The sequence below is a fragment of the Pongo pygmaeus genome, chromosome 3 (assembly GCF_028885625.2).
Source record: "Pongo pygmaeus isolate AG05252 chromosome 3, NHGRI_mPonPyg2-v2.0_pri, whole genome shotgun sequence".
Taxonomy (NCBI): domain Eukaryota; kingdom Metazoa; phylum Chordata; class Mammalia; order Primates; family Hominidae; genus Pongo; species Pongo pygmaeus.
The window spans coordinates 126703562-126727654 of NC_072376.2; the positions used below are offsets into that span (position 1 = coordinate 126703562).

The following is a 24093-nucleotide window of genomic DNA, read 5'->3' on the forward strand; positions in this document are numbered from 1 at the left end:
AACCAGATCTGGCTAATGAGAAGAGGATCTTCTGAGGCACAGAGCTGATGGGCATGTACCTTTTTTTCTTTTTGCTCCTTTCTTTTTCTCCTTCCTGAAACAGGATTGTCGCAAATGCAGCAGCCATTTTATGACCATGAAATGAAAAGCACGAGGATGAAGACCTATATGTTAAGAATAGCGGAGAAGAGAGAGAGAGAGAGCCAGAGCCAATGCTAATGACATTGCTAATGACATCCCTGAACTACCATGCTTTCCTCACTTCTCTCTATCCATAGAATTCTTGTAGTTGAATAAGCACTTAAATGTTTGCATGTTAAATTTTTCTGTTAGGGTTGTTCCTTGCCCTTGAATGTAACTTAAATGGACTCAGCAGATTTTAAAATTTTCATTAGAATTTTAAGACTTTACAATATTTATGACATAATTGTATATAGCAGATTCAGGTTACAAATATAATGGTACTAACAGTAAGAAAAGTATCCATTTCTGTCTATTTTAAAATCTATTGGAGATAGAATAGGATGGGATACTACTCCTTTTTCATGTAGTTTTTTTTTCTTCTTCTTCTCTTCACAAAACCCACACCACTACCTCACTGATGCTATGCCCACTAACCCCAGGCTTTAGTCACACAGGAAATAGCTGCCGTTCTGTGCTTTCATAATGGTTAACCATGCCTTTCACTTAAAGAATTCCAGAAATTGGCTTTAGGAGAACTAAACATTGAATGAATCTTGTGAAGTGTCCCACCTTGGGAAGGAATGCTGAACAGTTGATTTACAGCCTTATTGCTGCTGGCCAGACCACCAGGTAGCCCATTACTCAAGATAACCATAGCAACAAGATGTGCTGACCTGCATGCCCTACCTCTCATGTGCTTTGCCCAGCTCAGCCTGCATACCTTACCCCTGATGTCAATTCCTGTGCTTTGCTTAATAAAAATAAAAAAATACCTACTGCAGATTTTAGGCTTTTTCAGAGAGCCAGCCAGAGGATCCTTACACCTCACCTCTGCTGTCTCCCTTTTGCTCAACCACAAGTCCCAAAATAAAAATCTTGTCTGAGAAATCTGCTTGGCCCTGTGTTAACTTCTGTTACATGGGAGCCAAAGAGCCTGTGGTCTGTAACAGGTTCTCTGGCAACTGTGAAGGGATTATAAGACGTGGTGAGCATTTTTCTCCAAGGAGGAGGCTTGTGAGCCAGCAGGATGGCGGGGTGTGCGTGCCTCCTTCATGGGTGATAGGTGGTCGCCTGAATCTTTGATTCAGCATTGCCACAGTTGGTGAGTTTTCTTCTTGCCTCCCCAAGACTGCCGGACAATGCTTCTCTCTTCTCCTGTCCCCTATTTGTTGTGTCTTTTTCCTTCTTCTTTCCTCCTACTTTTCCTTCACTTTTCATTAACTTCATCAGCTCAAATTGAATAGACACCTATGCAGGACAGATTGCAATGGCTGATTGGTTCAGCTGGTAGGACTGTCATCTTTAAGTCTGCTAAGCACTTTTCCTCCCTTTCCCACACCTAAGGGGAAAGGAAGCCTGTGGGCTTTTCTGTTGTCTATCTTTTCTGGCATATCCTATGGAGTCTGGGTGCTGCCTTTTGAGGGGAGAATTGACAGTACACGGTTCCAGAGTTTGAGCTACTGACTTCCTAATCCATTTTTCCCTGTTTGATTTGACAACATATTCCCCTATGCCTCCTGTTGGGTGGCATCTTGTAAAAAGTGAGAGACTTTTGCCTATGATTCCATAAAACAGAAAAAGATGTGCTTTTTTTGTTTTTTTTTTTGTTTGTTTTTTTTTTTTGGTAGCATGGCTTGGCCCCCACAGCTATGGCCAGTGAGCAGGGTCATCAAAAACCACTCTGCTCTTCCAGAAGCTGCAGAGAGAGAGAACCCTAAAACCTGACATGCCAGAAAAGGTAAACATTTCTTACCAGCCAGACTCCTGGCCTCTCTCTCTGTGTAAACCAGTTGATGAAATGTGAAAATCACTGTTTGTCTCCCCTGCAAGGTTTTGATTAATGGGAAAAGGGATTTGTGAGACTAGTCTTCAGCTGTAGCAAATCTTGTGTACTTTGAGCTATATAAATTTGTCTTTCTGTGTTGTTCTGTCATAAAGTGTGGCCCCATAGGATAAAATACAAGCCTAGGCCCTCTGTAAGCCTTCTGTTGCAAGCCAGCCCTGCAGACTGGTCAGCTACAAACTTTGCTGTGGGTCCCTGAAAAAAAAACCAGATGAGGTTTCCCTCTCATCTTGTTTTACGTCCTTGGGAGCTTGACCTTGTGACCATGTGGGGTTACCTCTCCTGGTCTCTACCATCTGGAGGGCTGGAGTTTTCGGGTTCATGTCAGGCAGCTAGCCTGAAAGGACTTGGAGTCTGAGCTGCATCAGCATACTCTTTGTCCTGAATGTGTCATGCCCTTGGGTGAGTTTTGTCTTAAATGGTCCCATCTCTATGTGGCTTTAGTTGTCTTTTGCTGTCTTAGGTCATTTCTGAGAATGAATTCTTGGGAACCATGTAGATGCCTCCTCTACTCCCTCTAGATATACGTTTTGCTTATATAGTAAAAACCTCTAAAATTACTATCTAAATTTCAAAAGTCTTTTGGATTCACTCACTATTGGAACTAAGTACACCATCAAAAGAAAAAAAGGACTTCAGAGATCTCTTATTCTCAACAATTAAAGAAAAAATGGTTTAAAATAAAAGAAGGATGCGTAATAATGTCATAGCTAGGCTTTAAAATGATCTTGAGCATCCTGGTCAACAGAGTGAAATGCAAATTTTTAGAAAGTAAAAAGTTATATTGAGCAGTTAACAATATTTTGCAACCTAAAACATGACTGCTCTACGCTCCTTCTGGGAAGAGCAGTGGCAACTGCCATATGCTGTAGCTCAGTAGCTATAGACCTTGCCCTTTCATGATGTGTGTAGCCTTGGTTCAATTCTCAGCTTAAGGAATAGGTTCTTTTTGTTTTGATAATTATGTAACCTTTAATACTTATTGATTCTTTTCTCCTCCATGAACAACTTCTGAATTTGTCTCTTGTATTTTTCTTTCTCTGAGTTATCTTTGGGGCAATTCTAGCTCTTGTAAAAACCACTTGCCATCTTTTTGGAGACAACCTGTGATTCTGTGGTTAAGTCATAACCTTACTTAAGGCTTATTGGTTTCACTCAAGAAAATACCTTTAGGAAAACAAAAGGCTTAAAAGCTAGAGGTGTCAGCTGTTTGTCCCAGCTAAAGTCTAGTAATAAAAGATTTAAAAGAATTTTTAAATAAAAGAGCTCTATGCTTAGAAGTGAGCTTAATTAAAAGGGGATATCCAAACTATACGTATACTTAAAAGGCCGTTATGTTTTTTCTCTTCTTGGATCTTGTTTTTTGAATATATATATTATATACATATTTTTTCATCTCAGTTGACTGAATTGTTTCTCCATTTACTTTTGTCTGTCTTCTTGCTACCCTCAAGTTCACATGAGAGGACCTAAGGTAATTTCTGACAGCCTTGGGAAAAACAGAGGAGGTCTCACAGGCCCTGTTTTGGGAGAAATCTGTTTTCTTCATGGAACCCAAATAATTATAAGTGGACAGATCCCTCTCAAAACCTAAGGCTCTGCTGTGTTTTGCATTGCATTGTGTTACCCGACCTCTTTGACTTTTGTGGGCATCAGAAATTACTTTGCATTATTAAAAAAAAAACCTTAATTTGTAATAGCTAAATAAGAGACATACTTTAAAAAATGTCTAATGGCAATTGTTTATAGTGAGCAGCTACTACTACAAGCCGGTACTCCTTTCTTTGTGCATTTAGATAAGAAAAACATGCTCTTGAGCACCTAGAAGGTATAGAATGGGGGATGGGCTGATTACAGAGTGGGCTGATTGGAGTTGGGTTGCCCACCAGCCTTGGAGAAATGTCCTTGCAATGAAATACACTGTGAAAGTGCTGCAATATCCCATCCCATAGTATGTCTCTCTTTTTTGGGACCCAAGATTCAGTGTAAAAACGGGATTCTTGAAAACCCTCCACGCGTAAGAGTATCTGTTTTTCCTGGCGATCTCACCTGAACTTTTACTCAAACCATATTTTCTTGGTTTGATTAAAATAGAAATTCTCTATCTTATTTCACCTAAGAGTTGTCCCTTTAGATATACAAATTAGAGTTGCCTCGCTGACAATTGCTTAGGATGGGGAACAGGTAGTCAACAGACTAATCGTCTAAAATGGAAAACAAAAGATTTTTCTTTGCCTTTTAAATAACTATAGAAAAAAGAGAGAGAAGGAAATAAATTCAATTGGCCTCATGCTGTCTTTATTGGGTCTTATTGTTTGGAAAGCTGAGTCTCCCCTCTATCAATGAGTAAAGGTTTTTGGCTTAAAAAATTTTTAGAGTTATCACTTTGGCTAAATAAATGGCTTATAGTAGCCTGGGATTCTATTTTGTGTTATCAAGTGTTTTAAACCTTTTGATATCTGACAAACTTTTCAAGATCAAATTAAGCATTAGGTCCTTTTAGGTCCAAAAGAGATATATTTGGCTCATTTGGTATATTAAACCTATACAGGAAACATTGTTAAATAAAAAATGTTGTTTAACCTTCATTAGATTATATTCCTATAAATGTGTTAATATGTATTTGAAAATTATATGAGATTCCTATAATTCTGATATGCCTCAGTATATGTTATTAATAATTGTAATTGTTATGTTAAATTATTGTGTGCCACAGAGATTACCAGATTTCTTTTTTCTTTCTTTTTTTTTTTTTTTTTGAGATGGAGTTTTGCTCTTGTTGCCCAAGCTGGAGTGCAATAGCTCAATCTCGGCTCACTGCAACCTCTGTCTCCCAGGTTCAAGCGATTCTCATGCCTCAGCCTCCCAAGTAGCTGGGGTTACAGGCATGCACCACCACGCCCCACTAATTTTTGTATTTTTAGTAGAGATGGGGTTTCACCATGTTGGCCAGGCTGGTCTCAAACTCCTGACCTCAGGTGATCCATCTGCCTCAGCCTTCCAAAGTGCTGGGATTACAGGCGTGAGCCACCACGCCTGGCCTGATTACCAGATTTTCTTGTTAATTGTGTCATTAGTCATGGCTATCCTAAGACTTTTGCCATCCACAGACAATTGTTACCTTGTTTTGATTCTTTTCAAAAGGCAGTTTATAATCAGCTATAGAACTCTGACAGGTGTTCTTGAAAGCAGGTCTCTGATAACTTTGGAGATTGGACAATTAGAATAGAGTAAAAAACTTCTAAGACTTTCCTGGAGATGTTACATGTTAATAAGTATTGAGTGGAACAAGAGTTAATTGCATGGACTAAACTAATAGAAAATTGAAATAATCTTTTTATAAATTTCCTGAAATTCTGCTGACCCTTTTTGTTTTGGTTTTCAGAGTCAAGAAAACTTTTTTCCTGTTGAACTAGTTATATCTTTTAACAATTGAGTACTATATATTCCTATAAGCAAATTTGGAGCATAGCATGTTTCTTTCTACCTGATTTCTTCAGAATTTGGAAACTATTTGTGACTATTCTTAACTCATAGCAATTAGTTATTTGCATAAGTTCAATAACAATCTGTTTTCTTTTGTAACAGAACACAAGTTGGGACACTGGCTATTTTACCAGGCTTTTGACCGAAATGGCATGCTTCTAACTGCTTTAAAAATTTGAGGTTGACTTATAAAGCTGATAGAAAGCCCCTTGGAGAAACTGGCCTCATACCTTGTCTACACAGTCCCTGTATAGAGTAAAAAATGTCACTTTCTAACAGGTTCTGGAACTCCAAGTTTTACTGGGACCTTAAGAGGGGAGGAATTCACACAATTCATACAAGTATTTGTAGCAACAGATAAATCAGTGGCTAGGCTCAAGGCTTTAAAAAGTCTAAGCTAAGGTTCCTTATAGAACAAAGTTCCAGCAAAATAAAAAAATATATCTATGAGAGTCTATACGACAAATAATTATTCTTGCCGCACTTTATGCAAATAATCAGGCCAAGTATAATAAGACTAAAACTTATTTGCAAACATATCAGTACTACCATGATTTGTGTTTGATAAAAGTGAAACTGGAGACAAAAAGACCATAATATACCTGTTGTTGGATTCTAGTCTTGTCCATTGTTATTGAGTTTTTAAATATTATTTTCCATGCAACAAATATCCAAACTAACATTTTCAAATTTTTCTTCCGTTTTTCTGACTTAAACACAATAAAATTGCTAGTATCTCTTTTCTAAGGCCCTGCGGACTAAAATTTATTTCTTATAACACAGGCAAGAAAATTGTGTCAGATTGCCAGCATCTTCCTCCTCTGTAACTAAAGATGCTTTGAGTGTAACGTCCGGGTAGATTGTGCCCACAATTAATGTTTGTTTTTCTTCTGTTTCCATATGAACGCCTCTTATTAAAAGTCTATTTGTCTTATATTTTGACAACAGGAAGTTAGTTTTCCAGTCAATTCACTTACATTTCAAATGGCATCTGATCTCTTCTTATAAGCATTGTTAAACTGGGCTTAAGCATTTTATTAATCACTGGGTGCTATTTGATTTTTAAAATAATTATGTTATATTCAACAGGGGTACAGATAATTAAAGTTTATGTCTTCAGGCTTCAGCCATTCCAAGTCACGCTACTGATGGCCCAAGGAGTCCAACCCTTACCATCGCAGGAGGATCCAAGTTCCTACTGATCTTTAGAACAGTCAGTGAAAAATGTCCATGCCCTCCAAGGTTAGGCAGGGATGACAATCCTATTCAGTAGGAAGTAGCTTCAGAAGATGAGATATTTGGCCCTTTCTAAGAATAAGGAGAATATAATCTCTCAGGGAGGAACTGAGATAGAATAGGAGTGGAATGTGGTTCCCTCTTCACATATTTTTTCTTCTTTATTCTCTTCACAAAATCCACAGCACTATCTTGCTGATGCTATACCAACTAATCCTGAGGCTTTAGTCACACATAGAAAATAGCCATTCTTCTGTGCTCTCATAATGTTTAACCACACCTTTTATTTAAAATATTCTAAAAGTTGGCCTTAGGAAATCTTAACACTGAACCACAGTTGCAGAGTGTCCCACCTCGGGAAAGAATGCTGAACAATTGATTTACAGCCTTATTGTTGCTGGCCAGACCACCAGGTGGCCCATTACTCAAGATAACCATAGCAACAAGATGCGCTGACCTGCGTACCCTACCCATCATGTGCTTTGCCCAGCTCAGCCTGCATGCTTTACCCCTGATGTCAATTCCTGTGCTTTGCCTAATCAAGCAAATAAAAAACCCTACTGGATTTTTTTAAGGAGCCAGCCAGAGGATTCTTACACCTCACTTCTGCTGTCTCCCTTGCACTTCAGCACAAGCCCCAAAATAAAAGCTTTGTCTAGGAAATCTGCTTGGCCTCGTGTTAATTTCCATTACAGGGGCAGCCAAAGAATCCTGTGATCTATAACTCTCTCTCTCTTTCTGTCATAAATGAATAAATGAAAACTGAAATGCATCCAATGCCACGGAGAACCTTTATTAGTGATCATTTCACTTAATAATTTAATTAGTCTCACCACGCCTTGTTTCTTCAGCCATAAAATAGGGTTACATAATGTAGCTACTTTGTAGGGCCATTGGGAGGCAGAGAAAATATATATAAGATGCCTAGATTTGTGCTCACACGAAGTAAACGCCTAATAAATGTTGGCATTAAACATTTATGTGAAGAATGTTTTGATTTTCATGTTCTTTTTAAATACTTTTTTACTTCTCCAATTTTCTACAATGAGAAGAATTACTTAATAATCACAAAGCAAAACAAAGCATGAAGGGCTTTAGAAAAATCTCTGGGTGATATTAATTCAATATTGAGCTCCAAATATAAAGTTCTATACAGCAAAGTTGAGTTTTAAAATTTGTGGCTTATAAATAGTGCCTGTCAGGCCAGGCGCAGTGGCTCATGCCTGTAATCTCAGCACTCTGGGAGGCTGAGACAGGCCGATCACCTGAGGTCAGGAGTTCGAGACTAGGCTGGCCAACATGGTGAAACTCCATCTCTACTAAAAATACAAAAAATTAGCCGGGCATGGTGGCACGTGCCTGTGATCCCAGCTACTCAGGAGGCTGAGGCAGGAGAATCCCTTGAACCTGGGAGGTGGAGGTTGCAGTGAGTGGAGACTGCGCCACTGCACTCCAGCCTGGGTGACAGAGTGAGACCCTGTCTCAAAAAAAAAAAGAAAAGAAAAGAAATAGGGCCCATCAGAATAACTTTATACACAATTTGAAATATTTTATCAATATTCTTTAAATATTTTAATATTAAATATTAATAGCAATAATGGATCTTCATGGTAAAATGTATCTTTGTGTTATGCTCATCTACATATACTTGACTAAATTTGTGTACCTTAAAGTTGCCACAAAACCCCACCTCCTAAAGGCTACAGTGTTTCTGGATGGGTGGTTCACAAAATATCTAGTTGAACTTGTCTAAGATTTTTCTGAGCATATGGTGAAGAGGTGGGAGATGATGCTTTCAGTTACTCATACTCACTGGCTTTGCCTGGGCTGTTATATTTCTGGAACTTTAATATTATTCAAAATAAAGTAGAGAATTGAGCACAATGTATTTGATTATTTCTGACTGTTGGTTGGTCTCCAGTGTTGATAAGAGTCTGGCAATAATAACACAGCAATACAATCTAATGGCTTTGGATTCTTGAGTTTTAAGTCATTTTGTAACTCAAAGATGGATGTTCCAATTTTAGTTTCACTGCTGACTGGCTGCCTATTGTTATCACACTGTCCTGTTTTTCTTAAGCATAAAATGGGGTTATAATGTTGACCTTTGTTTCTCTTTCAGAGTATTTGTTTCAAAATTCTTTAAGGTGTAGTGTAACAATGCATATAATATGCCCAGACAAATTAAAAATATATAACTAGGAAAATAACTCAGGGAAATATCTTGAAATAAGAAAAATAAAATAAACCTAGAAGTGAGTAGTAAATTTCTTGCCAAGAGATACTGTGTACTTATTGGATACAGGCCATGATTTCAACTCAGTGTGCTTTAGCAGCCAATGAAAAAGGAAAAAAAATGGGTTATACAACTCGGAGCGTCAATAAAATAAAGCTGATCATGTCAATGAGCACAAAATCAAAACAAAGCAGTTGCTCAAGAGAAACTATGTTACTAGTAATTTCTCCACAGTAAATATATAGGTACTTTTCATAGGGCAGTTTCTTATATGATTCTTTAAATTAGACCAATAAATGAACACCAAAACGTAATTTTATATAATTAATCTATATGGGGCCAGAGCACTATGTACTCACATACAAGCTTTTTGATAATCTGGCTTAACCCATGCACTCACATTGAAGCTCCTAGAGAGACTTAGAAGGATTGCATATCTTTTATGCAGTCCTCAATTATGCATCTTTAAAGTGTACCTTTGTTAAGAAGCAGATTGCAATTATAACATATTGCCAGTTAGATTTCAAGTCAACTCACAGTTAAGTTTCAATGGACTGAAAAGGAGAATTGACTTCTTGTGAAAATTGAGTTTAAGAAGAACAGAAAGCTAACCAACCTCCTCATTCAGATGGGTGTAGAAGTCATTGGTGGGCAGGGCTGGGCCAGGATTCTTGTCTTGAATATGAGTCATGGAATCAGGTTGTTCGACAGAAGAGCAAACTAAAAATAATCATCTGGACACAGTGGCTCATGACTATAATCCCAGCACTATGAGAGGCCACAGTGGGAAGATAGCTTGAGGCCAGAAGCTCAAGACCAGCCTAGGAAACATTGTGAGATCCCAGTCTCTACAAAAAACCAAAAAGAGAAAAAAAGTTAGCTGGATGTAGTTACTTTTGGGAGGCTGAGGTAGGAGGATCACTTGAGTTTGAGAAGTCAAGGGCAACAGAGCAAGAAACTGTCAAAAAATAATAATAAAACCAAACAGAAACTAAAAATAATAAATTGAAAACAGACATTTAAAGAGATGAGTCTAAACACAAAACAGAAACAAAACATAACTTTAAGGTAAAATTTATTCTAAAAATAAAATATCAGTTTTAAAATATGGAAAAAGCAATTAAGTTTAAAACAATTAAGTTTGAAAATATATGCAATATAAATAGCTAGATCTAAAAAGTAAAGTTATGAATGAGATTATTAAGACTAAAAGTAGTTTCTAAGAATGTACAAATAAAGTTAAATTGTTTTTATTGAAAATGTAGGAGTCACCATTTAAGTTAAAGAAAAATAACAGTGAGGCAGAAAATCCAAAATATAAGAATAATGAAATTAGAATAAAACTTAGGAATAAATGTTATACAAGTTAATAATACATTTTAAGTCAATTCTGAGGTGCTGAACCATAGAAATCGATGTTTAGTAAAGTCAGAAAACTCAACCACAGTGTAGGTAGGCTACTGGGAGTCCTTAGTAAGGAAAGGTTTTGGTTTGAGGTGGCTTGTAGGTGCACTCTTCCTTAAAGGAGCAGAACTATGCAAATTCTTTAGCCCATGTCTTTAGTAAAGGCCCTCATTCTTGTCAAAATTTTCACAATTATAAATAAAATTGTGATAAACACTTATATATCTACATCTTTGCACTTTTTTAAAGAAAAAAGTTCTGAAAGTTTAGTTGGCTAAAGTATATACTTTTTTTTTTAAGATTTTTGATGCTATATAATGCCAATTTGTCCTCCTATGACTAGTAGTAATTTATATTTAAACCAACAGTTCGTGAAACATCTATTTCACTCCCCCCTTGTATAAGGTTATTATGATACCATTTTCATTACCGCTGATAATTGAAAAATGTCTTATTTCAAATTGTGTTTCTTTTTGATTGGTACTGAGATTGAACCAACACTCATTAAAGAAATATTTGTTTATTCTGAACTCTTCCTCTTTTCTCTGTTTATCTTCTTATAAACAGATGAGAATAATTCTCACAAGGCAGATAACTTAACTGGCAAATGACTTTGGTGTAGTCATTATATACAAAACATGTTTGTCCATATCTCTTTTGTTAAGCAGGCCTTTCCCAAGCTTCCTGATCACCAGCTAGCTCTCAAACCTGGCTTGATTCCTAAGACAATGGAAATATGATGAATTAATGGTAGTTATTTAAATTCCCGAGTTTATTTGGTGACATAAAACATGCTAAGATGACTCATGAACTTTCAGTTTAACTAAAATTAAAATGAAACAATAAGTTAAACTCAAACTGATCTACTGAATAATCAAAAATAGATGTCAGCTGGGTGCAGTGGCTCACACCTGTGATTCTAGCACTTTGGGCGGCCAAGGTGGGAGAATTGCTTGAGCCCAGGAGTTTGAGACCAGTCTGGGCAACATAGAGAGACCTTGTCTCTATAAAAAATACTTAAAAAATTAGCTGGGCGTGGTGGTGGGTGTCTGTGGTCCCAGGTACTCGGGATGCTGAGGTGGGAGGACTGCTTGAGCTTAGAAGGTCGAGGCTGCAGTGATCCGTGATTGTACCACCCTGCATGGGTGACCAAGTGAGACTCTGTCTTAAAAAAAAAAAAGTCTACATATCAATGGCTGGTTTAGGATTATTGAATTATCTAATTATTTTGTTTCTTTTTGTGTATCAGATCTCACAAATGAAAGCAAAGTGATACAAAATTAATATATTTTAATTGTTTGTAACATTCTATCCAATTCAAATTTTATTTTCTGATACAATTTATGGACTACACATTTATGTTCTTGTCTAATGCATAGTTAAGTCTTCTTTGGTTGGCCTTTAAAATGTTTTTATACTGTCCATTTAGAGGATATTGCATATTCTGAAGATAGGGTCAATGGCTTCTATGCTCTAAATCAGTGAACTAGAAAATAACGTCTGTACATTAAGAAATATTCACATCCTCACAAAAATAGTTTAAATCGTGAAAAGGGAAGACTGACATTCTCACATTTTAAAATTAGATTTCAGATCATAACAGGAAAGATTTAAAATTTCTTAGAAAACATAAAAATTACAAAGTATATAGCAAAAAATCTTAAGTAATTTTTACTTTAATGGCAATTGTTCAAAATGTAGAGAACTGTCTGAAAGCTAGAAAATCCAAGATTGACATTTCATTAGATACTATTTTAGGATTGTTTTTCTTGCTTTTAATAGAGTTCATTGAGAATGATTTTTCACAAGCAAAGAGACATTAAACATGTAAATGTAAGACTTTTATTTTAGGAAAATGGTTGACTAGCTGAGTAGGTAAACCCATCCCAGCATGGAATGTCTGCAGTAATAGATTAAAAGTGAAAATCTTTTGAAAAGTCATGGTAAAGATGATAAATTAAGAAAAACCATCAGAGGGCAGAACTGACAAGAAAACACAAATCCAAAATAGATGAGGTTGAAGTCAGTGTTTGCTGTTTACCTGAACAGCATCTGCCAGTAGTTGGCAACCTTGAACCTGAATTATAATGTTGCCTGCATGCATGGAGGCTGGAAAGAAATTACCAATAGTATGAACTTGAGTTTCATAGAAGGCTGGATCAGAGATAACCTCAAAAATCTGAGACTGCTCTTCCCAGACAGCAACACCCTCAGTGACTGAACTTGAGGGAAAACACCCTTGCAGAGGAAATGTTAACACTTGTCTGTCTCCTTGCAATATTAATTATGCATTTTTATATTTTATCATGCTTTGATATCTTGGGGTCTTGCTGATCTTGGAGAGACTGTCCCTTCCAATGATAGCTAATTGCTAGAGATAGCGAACAACTTGCCTATGAGCATACCTTTCATATGCAAGCCAAACAATCCCGTCTCTACCTTCAGCCACCTCCTTTATTAACTCTCACACACCATACCAATATTCTCCCTGCTCTAAATCACCAACCAGGTACTAGGTAACTAGAGACCACCACTATAGCCCAAGGCCTGCTGAAATTTTAAAAACAATTTCAATCTTGTACTTGCTCAGCTTGCCTACTCCCTTTGTTCCTGAAAACAAACAAACAAACAACACAATCACGGCTTTTGCCCATGTTTCCCTTTGTCCCTTCTGTCCCCTAATTGACCCTGGTGCTTCCCCAAGTGGCTTTGCATGGTGTGGCATGCCCTATCCTCTGGGGGACTGTGAGCAATAAACTCTTCTTTCAAGGCAGTTATCTCCATGTCCGTCATTTTATCATACCTGATTAAAACAAATCCCAGGTACATATTAAAACATCTTGGCTTTGGGTAGAACAGAATGTAAAATTAAAAACAAATACAAAAACAATGAAAATCCTTTAAACTCCTAATCAGAAGCCCTTACATACATAGGTATGAGGCAAGAATCACATTGCCATGTGACTTCAAAATCCAAGTCAATAATTAAGTTAAAGTGATTCTGAATTGGTGATGGTCCCATGAGCTTGGCAAAAGGAGACAAACCTGCTATGGGGGAAAGAACTTAGACAATTTCCAGGCAATTTTTAGAGTTCCAGTGAGTATCATCTCACAACAAAATACCATTAAAAACATGAAGAAATAAGTCATAAACAAAGTTAGCAGAAATCAAATTAAATTAAATTCTCCTTTCCTCAGGGCCCAGTGGCTTGGAACTTCTGCTTACAGTGGAGGTAGAGAAAACAATTTCTCACAACCTTGTTCCTTTTCCAGGACTTAGTTCTCTGGTGCTGGGGTGGGAAGGAAGAAGGGTCAAAAAGGCGTTTCCATATGCAACTGCCCATAGTTGATTAGCTGATGTTTATTTTGTTCGTTGAAATTGCTCTTCCATTACTTAAGCAAACGCACCATGAGGTAGATTACTTATCCTTTTCTGTTTTTTTGCAGCCACACTTCTATGGTAGGCATTCAACTGCTGGTTTTCTAAAGGGTAGATGTTTGTTGGTTCTGTGAAGGGTTCTAAGGAAGCCTTACCCTTTATAGTTCCCTAGCTTGGGAGAGTCAGCTGAGGCTTAACCACTTAACCTGCTCATTTCTGCTGTGGGAGGGGCATTCTATTACTTCGTGTTCAGAATTTTCTCTTCTAGTAGCTCTCTTGAAGTGAATTAATGTATCTTACTGATAAATTAATTTCTTTTTTTTTTTTTTAGACGGAGTCTCGCTCTGTCACCCAGGCTGTAGTGCAGTGGAAGTGGCATGATTTTGGCTCACTGCAACCTCCACTTCCCAGGTTCAAGCAATTCTCTGCCTCAGCCTCCTGAGTAGCTGGGATTACAGGTGCCTGCCACCACGCCCAGCGAATTTTTTTTGTATTTTTAGTACAGACGAGGTTTCACCATCTTGGCCAGGCTAGTCTTGAACTCCTGACCTCATGATCCACTTGCCTCGGCCCCCGCAAAAGTGCTGGGATTACAGGCGTGTGCCACCGCGCCTGGCCTGATAAATTAATTTCTAACCAGCACCTAAGGTGATTGTCAGAAATATCTGTATCCTTGCCATACAACAGAACAGGCATACAGGTTACCTCCCCACCTTCTCCTTGCTGTTTTCTCTCCTCAGTATCTTTCTTGACTTTCTTTTCTCTCATTAGCAGCTGTAAGTCTAGGGCACCAGATATCCTGCCGGCTCAGTAGTTAGGAAATTTCACACAAGGGATGATCAGTAGTCACAACTTAGTGAAAGGGGTAATGGTTTTGGCATCCTCCATCTTGTAGGATGAGAGAGAATATATTGGATGCTTCTCACCAATGGCAGGAGTAAGAGAAGCTGCTCCACAAATTCTCATTCCCGTCAGTAATGACTTCTAGCCTGCCTTCATTTTATATAGTCCAGAGGAAGTCAGGAAGTAAAGGGTTGGAATGATGAAGAGCTCCAACTGTGCTGAAATAGTGCCCCTTAGCAAGCCTCTCTTGAATGTGATTGAGCCCACAGCTGGTAGTTTTCCGACTTTAGAATTTTACATTACTTGACATTAGACTGTGGATTGTTTAATCAATTCTGGGAAAATCAGAAAATGCATTTGCATTATTTGGCTTTAGACTGTGGATTCTAGGCATTAATTCTGGGACAATAAGAAAGTTTTCTACCAGTATTCTACAACAGTGCTATAGTGACATAACTTATCATCAAAGAACAAAAATTTTCATTTGCATAAATATTAGCATATAACTAACATCATTGAATTCTCTGTACCATATTAAAACTAACATTTGTAATGACAATTTAAGTTTTCAAATATGGAAAACTGGTTGTTGGAGATAGTATAAAAATATAAATAATATTATAAATGAACCATAAAGGTAAGGCTTGTGCAGTTAAATACAGGTGTATTAGTCTGTTTTTATTCTGCTAATAAAGACATACCCAAGACTGGGCAATTTATGAAGGAAGGAGGTTTAATTGACTTACAGTTCCACATGGCTGAGAAAGCCTCACGATTATGACAAAAGGAAAACAAGATACATCTTACATGGCAGCAGGCAAGGGAGCTTGTGCAGGTAAACTCTCCGTTATAAAACCGTCAAATCTCATGAGACTTACTCACTACCACGAGAACAGTATGGAGGAAACTGTCCTCATGATTCAATTATTTCCACCTGGCCCTGACTTTGACCCATGAGAATTATTACAACTCAAGGTGAGATTTGGGTGGGAACACAGCCAAATCATATCAATGGGTAAGATTATTATTCTAGTTGCACAATTGTTCTGAATGAGTTGTGAAGAGAGCCATTCAACCTGAGAGATTCTGGGTTGTTAATTTCCTTTATGAATTCAATTTTATGCTTCTGAGATGTATCCTATTCTACACTACTTCGAACTTAGAGGGAAAATTCTTTTTAAATTTTCATTTCTAGTCTCTCTGTTTCTTAACCAGTTTAGTATAATAATAATATAAATTTTGGGTAGCTATGCAAAGTATTGTAATCCAGTCTTTCTATATATTAGTATAAGAAAATGGCAAGCTACTTCCACATAGAATATTGATCCAAAAGTATAATTAAGTAAAAAATCAATTTAAGGTCTCCTTCTCATCTGATGGCCAAAGTTTAGTAAGATTTGTTTTTACTTAGTGTTTATTTATTCATGAGTTCTTACTGATTTCATACTAATAGTTAATTTCAGACTTTTGTCTTTTAAGATTGATGTATAGATGAACTTCTCAAATTCATGTCAAGTCCAGTATCTTTCAAAACCATTATATTTCTTTAGAAAACAAAGAAATTGAGAAATTCTGATTTAAAATTATGACAACAGCCTTATCTATTGACAAAATTCTCAATTATTGAAAATCAAAGAGTAGTTAGAACAAAATGAAGATTGACTTTGAGGTAATGCTCAGTATATATCTATGAATGAATTTATTAAACCTGTAGTTGCTGTAATTGGGAGAAACAATAGCTCTTGAAAACACAGCTGAGGTTTATGAATGACTCTTGCCTGGTGCAACAACTTAACAAGCTCTCTGGGGAGGGTTTATCACAAGTATCTGTATCATATAAATTGCTTCCAGCTGGATTAGCAATAGTTGGTCTGTTCCTGAAGTTTCCAGATGAAGTTAAAACAAAGGGCAATACTTTTCACAGTTCCACAAAGCCACACCCTGAAAAAGAGAAATCATTTTTAAAAGTTTTATTTTATGGAAGAACTGTGTCTTCAAGATACATTCCTAGAGCTTCATTTTGAAAATACCTGTTACCTTATGTATTATTCAAAAGCAAACATTCGTGAAACTCTTTTCAAATTACTTTGACCTTTTACTTTTCCACTGGCTATTTGGCCAGATAATTGATGTGACAGAGGCTTAGATTTTAACTGTTGTGTGGTGATAAAAACGCAAGGGTTGACTTATCTTTGTGGTGGGATATTACTTATGACCACAGAATTTTAGATTGTCACCTGAGATCTTGGTTCCCTCAATTATTAATTTTGCATTTTTTTTCTAAAGTAATTAACTGATTAAAATGCATAGGATGTCTTTCCCAACCCACCTATTTAAAAACCCTATCATTCATGGAAAGAAACAAATCTTAATTTAAGTTCCTCAAGTTGCATTCTTCAGGTTTGAATATATAAAAGAGGAATGCAGAATTCTTTTTTGGCAAACACTATTGTTAACTGATTTCCTATTCTTCTTTTCCAGAAAACTCTAGTGGACGTATATGATTCATTTCAATAGGCTAAAAAACATTACTGTCATAAAAGTTCACTTTTGTTCATTTTTTATCATTTTGGAAAAGCTAAAATATTGTACATCATTATGTTATTTGTGAACATACTTTCCTATTCCAATGTTCAACATGCTTTAATGATTCAAGCAGACACTTCTTGGGTCATCTGGTGTCCCTCTTCCTGCCACCTATAGTCTTGGAAGAGTTTGATGTATAAGCTAATGTCAATATCATGGTTTCTCATATTCTTTATTCCTAAAAACCTGGGCTTTTTGAAGTATAGCTGATTCAATGTTTTAAGATCAGATAAATAAGAATGGGCTTTAAATATCTTGATGTTATCAAAAACAAGAATACTTTTAGCAATATCAGAGGTGACATGGAAAAGGGCAAGGCTGGGGAGGAGGCCCTGGGCTGTGAGAAGGCTTCTCAGGGCCCAGTGTATGAGGTAACATCAGAAAAGAAAATAAAAATGATTAAATTAAATTCAAAGAAGTTGTCTGTTAAAGCAGACATGATTCCATTATAAAACTGTATCAGGCGGGGCACCAGGGCTCACACCTGTTATCCCAGCATTTTGGGAGGCTGAGGCGGGAGGATCACCTGAGGTCAGGAGTTTGAGACTAGCCTGGTCAACATGGTGAAACCGTGTCTCTACTAAAAATCCAAAAAATTAGCTGGGCATGGTGGTGGGTGCCTGCAATCCCAGCTACCTGGGAGGCTGAGGCAGGAGAATTACTTGAACCTGGGAGGCAGAGGTTGCAGTGGCTGAGATTGCGTCACTGCACTCCAGCCTGGGCAACAAAAGTGAAACTCCATAAAAAAAAAAAAAAACTCCAAAAACAGAAACTGTATTAGTTCGTTCTTACACTCCTATGAAGAAATACCCTAAACAGGATAATTTATAAAGGAAAGAGGTTTAATTGATTCACAGTTCTGCAGGGCTGGGGAAGCCTCAGGAAACTTACAATCATCGCAGAAGGGGAAGCAAACATGTCCTTCTTCACATGGCAGCAGCAAGGAGAAGTGCAGAGCAAAGTTGGGGGGAAAGCTTTTTATAAAGCCATCTGATCTCATGAGAATTCACTCACTATCATGAGAACAGCATGGACGTAACTGCCACCATGATTCAATTACCCCCACCCGATCCCTTCCATGACACATGGGGATTATAAGAACTACAATTCAAGATGAGATTTGGGTGGAGACACAGCCAAACCATATAAAAAATGGAAAAAGCTCAAATTAAAAAGTGGTTGGGGCTTCCAAGATGGCTGAATAGGAACAGCTCCGGTCTGCAGCTCCCAGCGAGATCAAGGTAGAAGACGGGTGATTTCTGCATTTCCAACTGGAAACAGTGGGAGCTCATTTTTTTCTGGTTGCTTGTGTAAGGCGGCTTTTGACTCAAGGTCTCACAGCAGTCTACGCTCTGGATGCTTCTCTAGTTTATTAGCATGTGGAGACTGGATATCTTCCAGGCATACAATGATTCTACTTCTATTAGGTTTCTTTCAGTATGAGGAAACACATTGTCTTCAGATGACACCACATTCCACTGAAAGCTGCAGTTTTGCTAGAAAGTTCTTTCTTATTCTGAGCGGAAATTTGACTCCCAGTAACTTTGATTAGTCACCTATAGCAGTTTTAAAAACATTTTAATCTACTCATAAGCTTTAATGACTTTAAGCTAATGCCTCTTATACAGTAATGTGTTTAACATGATGTTTAAATATGTCTGTTAGCAACTGTACTTTCATTAACTATGATAAGTAAGAATAATATATTTCTATTATTAGCAATAATATTCTACCATAATTTGCACTTAGGTACTTTTCATTTTATATTTTTATAAACACATAGGTACAGCAACTTCCCTGGCTATGAGTCTCTCCAGGCTGGAGAATAAGTGTGAGGTATTGAGAGGAGAGGTAAGGTTGAACTCATCATTTGATTGATTTCAGGCTCTTTATTCTTTGTTGCTCTGTTAACCACCTACAGCCAAAGGATGAGGTTAGTCTCAGGTGGGACTCAGATGGGATGCATCAAGCTCGAGGGGATCAGTGACATCTATTTTTAAACACTATGATTTGTGAAAAATCAATTTTGCCTTTTGCTGCCTTGTTTTGATTTAGTCCAACTCTCTCTTTTTGTAGAAAACTAAGCCGCTGTACAAATGGCTGGTCTAAGAGCACCACAGCTTTCCTGCAAAGTTGTCATTTTTCTCATCTTAAAAAAACCCCGAAAAACCTGGTCTGACTAATAAAACATTGGTGTTTTGTTGTTGTTTTTTTTCTCTGTAGAGGATACCAGCAACATGAAGCCTCTAGCTTCCTATTTTGGTTTCTCTTATATATCAAGATTGCCTGTTTGATCTGGAGAAAGGGAGCAAAATAAATGAAATGAAGTTATTGATGTTTTTATGTAATTGGCATTTTCTCTCTTTTCACACACAATTATATGGAGTTCATTCTGTAATGCTGGCTTAATCCCTGCTACTAGAGAATTTCAAAGACAACTCATGCTGTGAATGTGAGGTGAGAGCTAGGTGAATGACTAAAATAGGACAAATTTGACCCTATTGCTATTATTTATAAGAGCTATAGTAGAATCGTATCTTGAAGGATACTTCAAAGTTCTCTAAAGAAAAAATAAATAATAATAGGAACACTACTAACAGTACATTCTCTAGGATAAAGGCACGTTAGATCATTTGAGAATAGTTAATTGAAATGACAGACTTTAGAAGTCAGGTTTCAGAAATGTATAGACAATACTTTTTAGTGTAAGAGAAAAGACAGCAACTCCCAGGTAAATTTTCAAGGATTTATTTGGCAGTATTTCATGAGCATGTACAGCATCCAAATAAGCTAATAAAATGCTTCATCTCAGTAAACAGCTGCTTACAAAGGGATTTTAAAGATAAATGTCAAAAGAGAAAGATGCTTTAAAGGTTAAATAAATCATGGAGTAAATTAGCATTAATAACAAGTTATAAGGAAATTAGAACATTTTTCACAGTATTGTTTCATAATGAATTGTTCACAACAAATAAATCTTGATGAAAAGCAAGATTTATTTCTGAATTGTAAAGAAAACAAAATAATTTATAGTAGAAATAATGGTCAGAAGGTGGTTAGAGGGAAAAGGAGAAATATAGTATATTAATAGCCTGAAGTTTATTAAAATTTTTACTTTGTTTTTAGTAAGACTGAGTAGGCAAAATTTACAAGTGAAGTTAGATAACAAATAGCTATTATTTCTTCAAATTCAGTTATCTTAAGACAATTAAAAATAATTCAAAATATATGCTACAAAAATTCTCCCATAACACAGTGTTAATTAGGTAATATGACAAACGCAACAACACCATATTAGTAGAATATGATTTAATAAACTACTTTTTGCTTGAAAGGATTAGTGTAGTTTAATAGAAAACAGTGCTACATCTTTATTCACAAGTATTTAAATTTTATATTAATTTTACTTACAAAAATGATCATGTATATAAAATAGGAAAAATGCAGGCAATCAGGAAATGATATTCACTAATATAACTCATAATTCACAAAGCACAGCCTTGTATATTATTTTATTGTGCAGGGTAGTAACATGAATTCACTTTAAACAAATTGGCATCCTGTCAGTATATGCCTTTTTCCACTAGGAAACATAACAAGACAAATGTTTGAGCTGCAAACACATTTTCTTATTTAATAGCCACTAACAGCAATAATTAGTTGGAAACTCTAATCCAATCAAGTGTGATTATAATTAAATATATACACACAAAGATAATTAAGAATTTTTCTGGTAATAGTAAATAAAGTTATCTATTGTTGAAATATGATCACTATTTTTGACTATTAGTAAAAGTATTAATTTCTGGTCAACAGTCATTTTCACTCTTAGATTAGGCTGGAATATAAGTGGCTATGTGGAAATATGCATCCTAGTATAAAAGTTTGCCCAAAGATTGTTTAACGATAGATACAGAGACTCTAATTTATTAATTTCAACATATGAGTTTGGTTTTTAAAAATATTAAAGAGATTATAATTACTGAAAGAGGGAGAAGGGAAAATAAAGATGACAAAGAGAAAAGAGCCAGAGAAGCAGGGAGAGATGAATAGGCAGAGGAAATAGTGATGGGGTGGAGTGGAGCAATGCAGAGAAATACAAGGATAGTCACTGCAAAGATAAGAACAATGGAGAAGAATTCAAGGGGAATCATGTTACCTCCGTAGAAGACCCTATAATCAGAAAGCAATAAATATGGGACCCACTATTTTTTAATTTATTTGATAGGAATTGAGGTTAGACTGTAATATTGGACATGACTCAATTTTGAATTCAGTGCATATGCAGATTTTATTGCACTTAACATTCAATATGATTATTGACATCACCTTTGTTTCATAATTTAATTAAAAAAAACTGGATTTGAACTATTAAAAATTATAAAATTAATTACATTCAGCTTCAACCTGTTGAAACAAACCTGCTAGCATGTCCCCTGGTGGTAGTCTTCTATAACATGTATTGGGGCTGGATATTTAGGTCCCAGGAATTTCTGCATGTTGGTTAATATGATTAAAAAAAAAAAAGAAAAAGAAACATAGGGTGGGTAAATTAGGCTTTTTTGTTCTGTGTTTCATGTTAATTGAATGCTACAGTGTGCAAGACACTCTGCTAGGCATGTATTAATTTTATTCCTGGATTTGGGCAAATATCTGGGGGTGGAATTGCTATGTCACATATATATATATATATATATAGACTCCGGTAGTCGTGAGAAGTATAACAAACACAGGGAAGTACATAAACTCCAGCTATATAGCTTAATGAATTTTAGAAAACTGAACATATACCCACAAACAGCACAGAGATAAAAATATTAGCAGAACCCCAGAAGCCCCACTTGTGCCCCTTCTAGTAACCCCTCAACACATCCCCCTCAATAGAATAACACTCCATTATATGAGAATATCACAATTTATTTACTCATTCTCTTGCTGATGAATAATTGAGGGTGCTTTTCAGTGTTAGGATACTATAAATAGTGCTTCTATGAATTATACCTTTACATGACTTTTGGTGAATATCTATACAAGCATTTCTCCAGGGTATATTCCTAGGAATGAAATTTCTGGGTTATAGGGATATAAATGTTAAACTTTCATGGATACAGCCAAAACGTTTTCTGGTGTGGTTATATTAGTTTACACTCTCACCAACACTCCCACTCAGTTGTTCCACATACTTACCAACACTTGGTATTATCTTTTTCACTTTAGCCTTTCTGATATAAATGTAGTGGCATAGCATTACGATTTTAATTTACGTTTCTCTAATGCCTAATGATTTTGAGCACATTGTCATATATTTATTGTGCATTTGTGTATCACCTTTTGTGAGGAACCTTTCCATTATTTTCTCTTATTGATTTGTAGGAGTTCATTATATATTCTGGGGACTTTTTGTTATATTTACTGTGAATAATTATTCTAGCCAGTAGCTTGGATTTAGCAGCTTTTAGCTTTTTTGAGGAATAATTTACATGTCATACAGTTGCCCATTGTAACTATACAGTTCAGTGATTTTTTTAGTACATTCTGCAGTTATGCAATCATCCCTATGATTCAGTTTTAAGGTACCTCCTTTACCCTGAAGTTTCCCTCATTCCTGTTTTCTGTCAGTCCATGCTCCAACTTCCATCTGCAACCACCGATCTATGTCAGAAAGTGAATATTCTCATGTTTCTGCATAGTTAGGACTTTCTGACAAATGTTACTGGCACCTGGGTTAAAGGACAAGCTTGGACGTTAAAGGGTGTTAGGGAATTATCTGTTCTTAAAGAGTAATAAAACTTAACTTCTGTCAGAGCCAACAGCTTGCATTTTGGGGTACTTTCCCCTCTCTTCTTCAGAACATTCATTTACAGTCCAAAGGATTGTAAAAGACCAGGGAGCAAATGTTTCTCTCTCAGGAAGGGAGGAGAGGGAGGGCATTTTATATATATATATATTTCCAGATTCACAATTTTAGGCTTCCTCTCCTATGATGCGACCCCTGTACATGTAGTCCTAAACACGTGGCTCTCCTTGCATCACCTGTGCGACACTGCTGCAGTTATTGCTGTAATGAACAATGATGACTCTGAATTCCAGAAACTGCATGCTTGCATTCAGGATAACAAGGAATAAATACAGATCATAAAAACTTACCAAGTTTACTGACAAGAATGAGATCCTGTTTGAAATGTAGTTTTCTGAAAGAGATTAGAGGATGGCCCCCAGGCTAACAGGATTTGAAAGAAGACAGCAAGAGCCAACAGCAGACAGATTGAAAGGATTGGAAGACAATTGTTGGTCGAAGGCTGGGGGTAGGTTGGAGCAAGCAGCCCAAATGGTTTTAGGTTTTAGAGAAGGCTTTTAGTTTTTGCCCTCTCTTCCTAGCAAGAGAAGAAAGGGTCTAGGAATTCTCAACGTTGGGCTTTGGGTGGGTGGGTAGAGAATGTTACAAATCTATGTTGTTCACTCTTCTATGTAAGAGGAGAAGAAATACCCAAGGTAGGCTTTGGATAGATCCCAAATAGAAGTTACCTTGTTCACTGCTCTCTCTTCTAGGCAGAAAGAGAAAGGATTAATTAGTTCCCAAAGCTGAAGCTGGCTTTGGACATTGCAGCTGCTAAACTGCTTGGACCTGAAGGGAGCGGTATCTCACTTACTCAGGTGGGAACACTTTGTTGGCTTCCTGATCGCTCACTCCCACTCTGATCTCAGCTCCTTGAAGGTTTTGGGGTGGGGCTCAGGTCTTCTCGTCACCAGAAGGCGGAGATAGCTCTACACACTCATCCCTTTATGCTGGGAGAACTTTGGAAGGGAGGAATTCACTTGTTGATACCTCTGTTGGACATAGGTATAATGTGCCTAGTTCTGTGGCAGAAACGGATGTGGGACTCGGGTATGGAGAAG

General features: G+C 36.7%; 1 protein-coding gene across 5 annotated transcripts in view; it reads right to left on the minus strand.

Moving 5' to 3' along the window:
- Window positions 1-24093, minus strand: part of ARSJ (arylsulfatase family member J) — a 130424-nt gene that overhangs the window by 23335 nt on the left and 82996 nt on the right. For 2 of the 5 annotated variants that reach the window (XR_010126098.1, XR_010126101.1), the window contains 2 exons: window positions 21618-21689; window positions 16297-16551 (listed from right to left, as the gene is read on the minus strand). The gene's annotated coding sequence lies outside the window, so the exon portion shown is untranslated. Of the gene's footprint in view, window positions 1-9600; window positions 9833-16296; window positions 16552-16584; window positions 21690-24093 lie in introns of those variants that run through there. The other 3 variants (XR_010126100.1, XR_010126097.1, XR_010126099.1) reach the window with 3 other exon arrangements.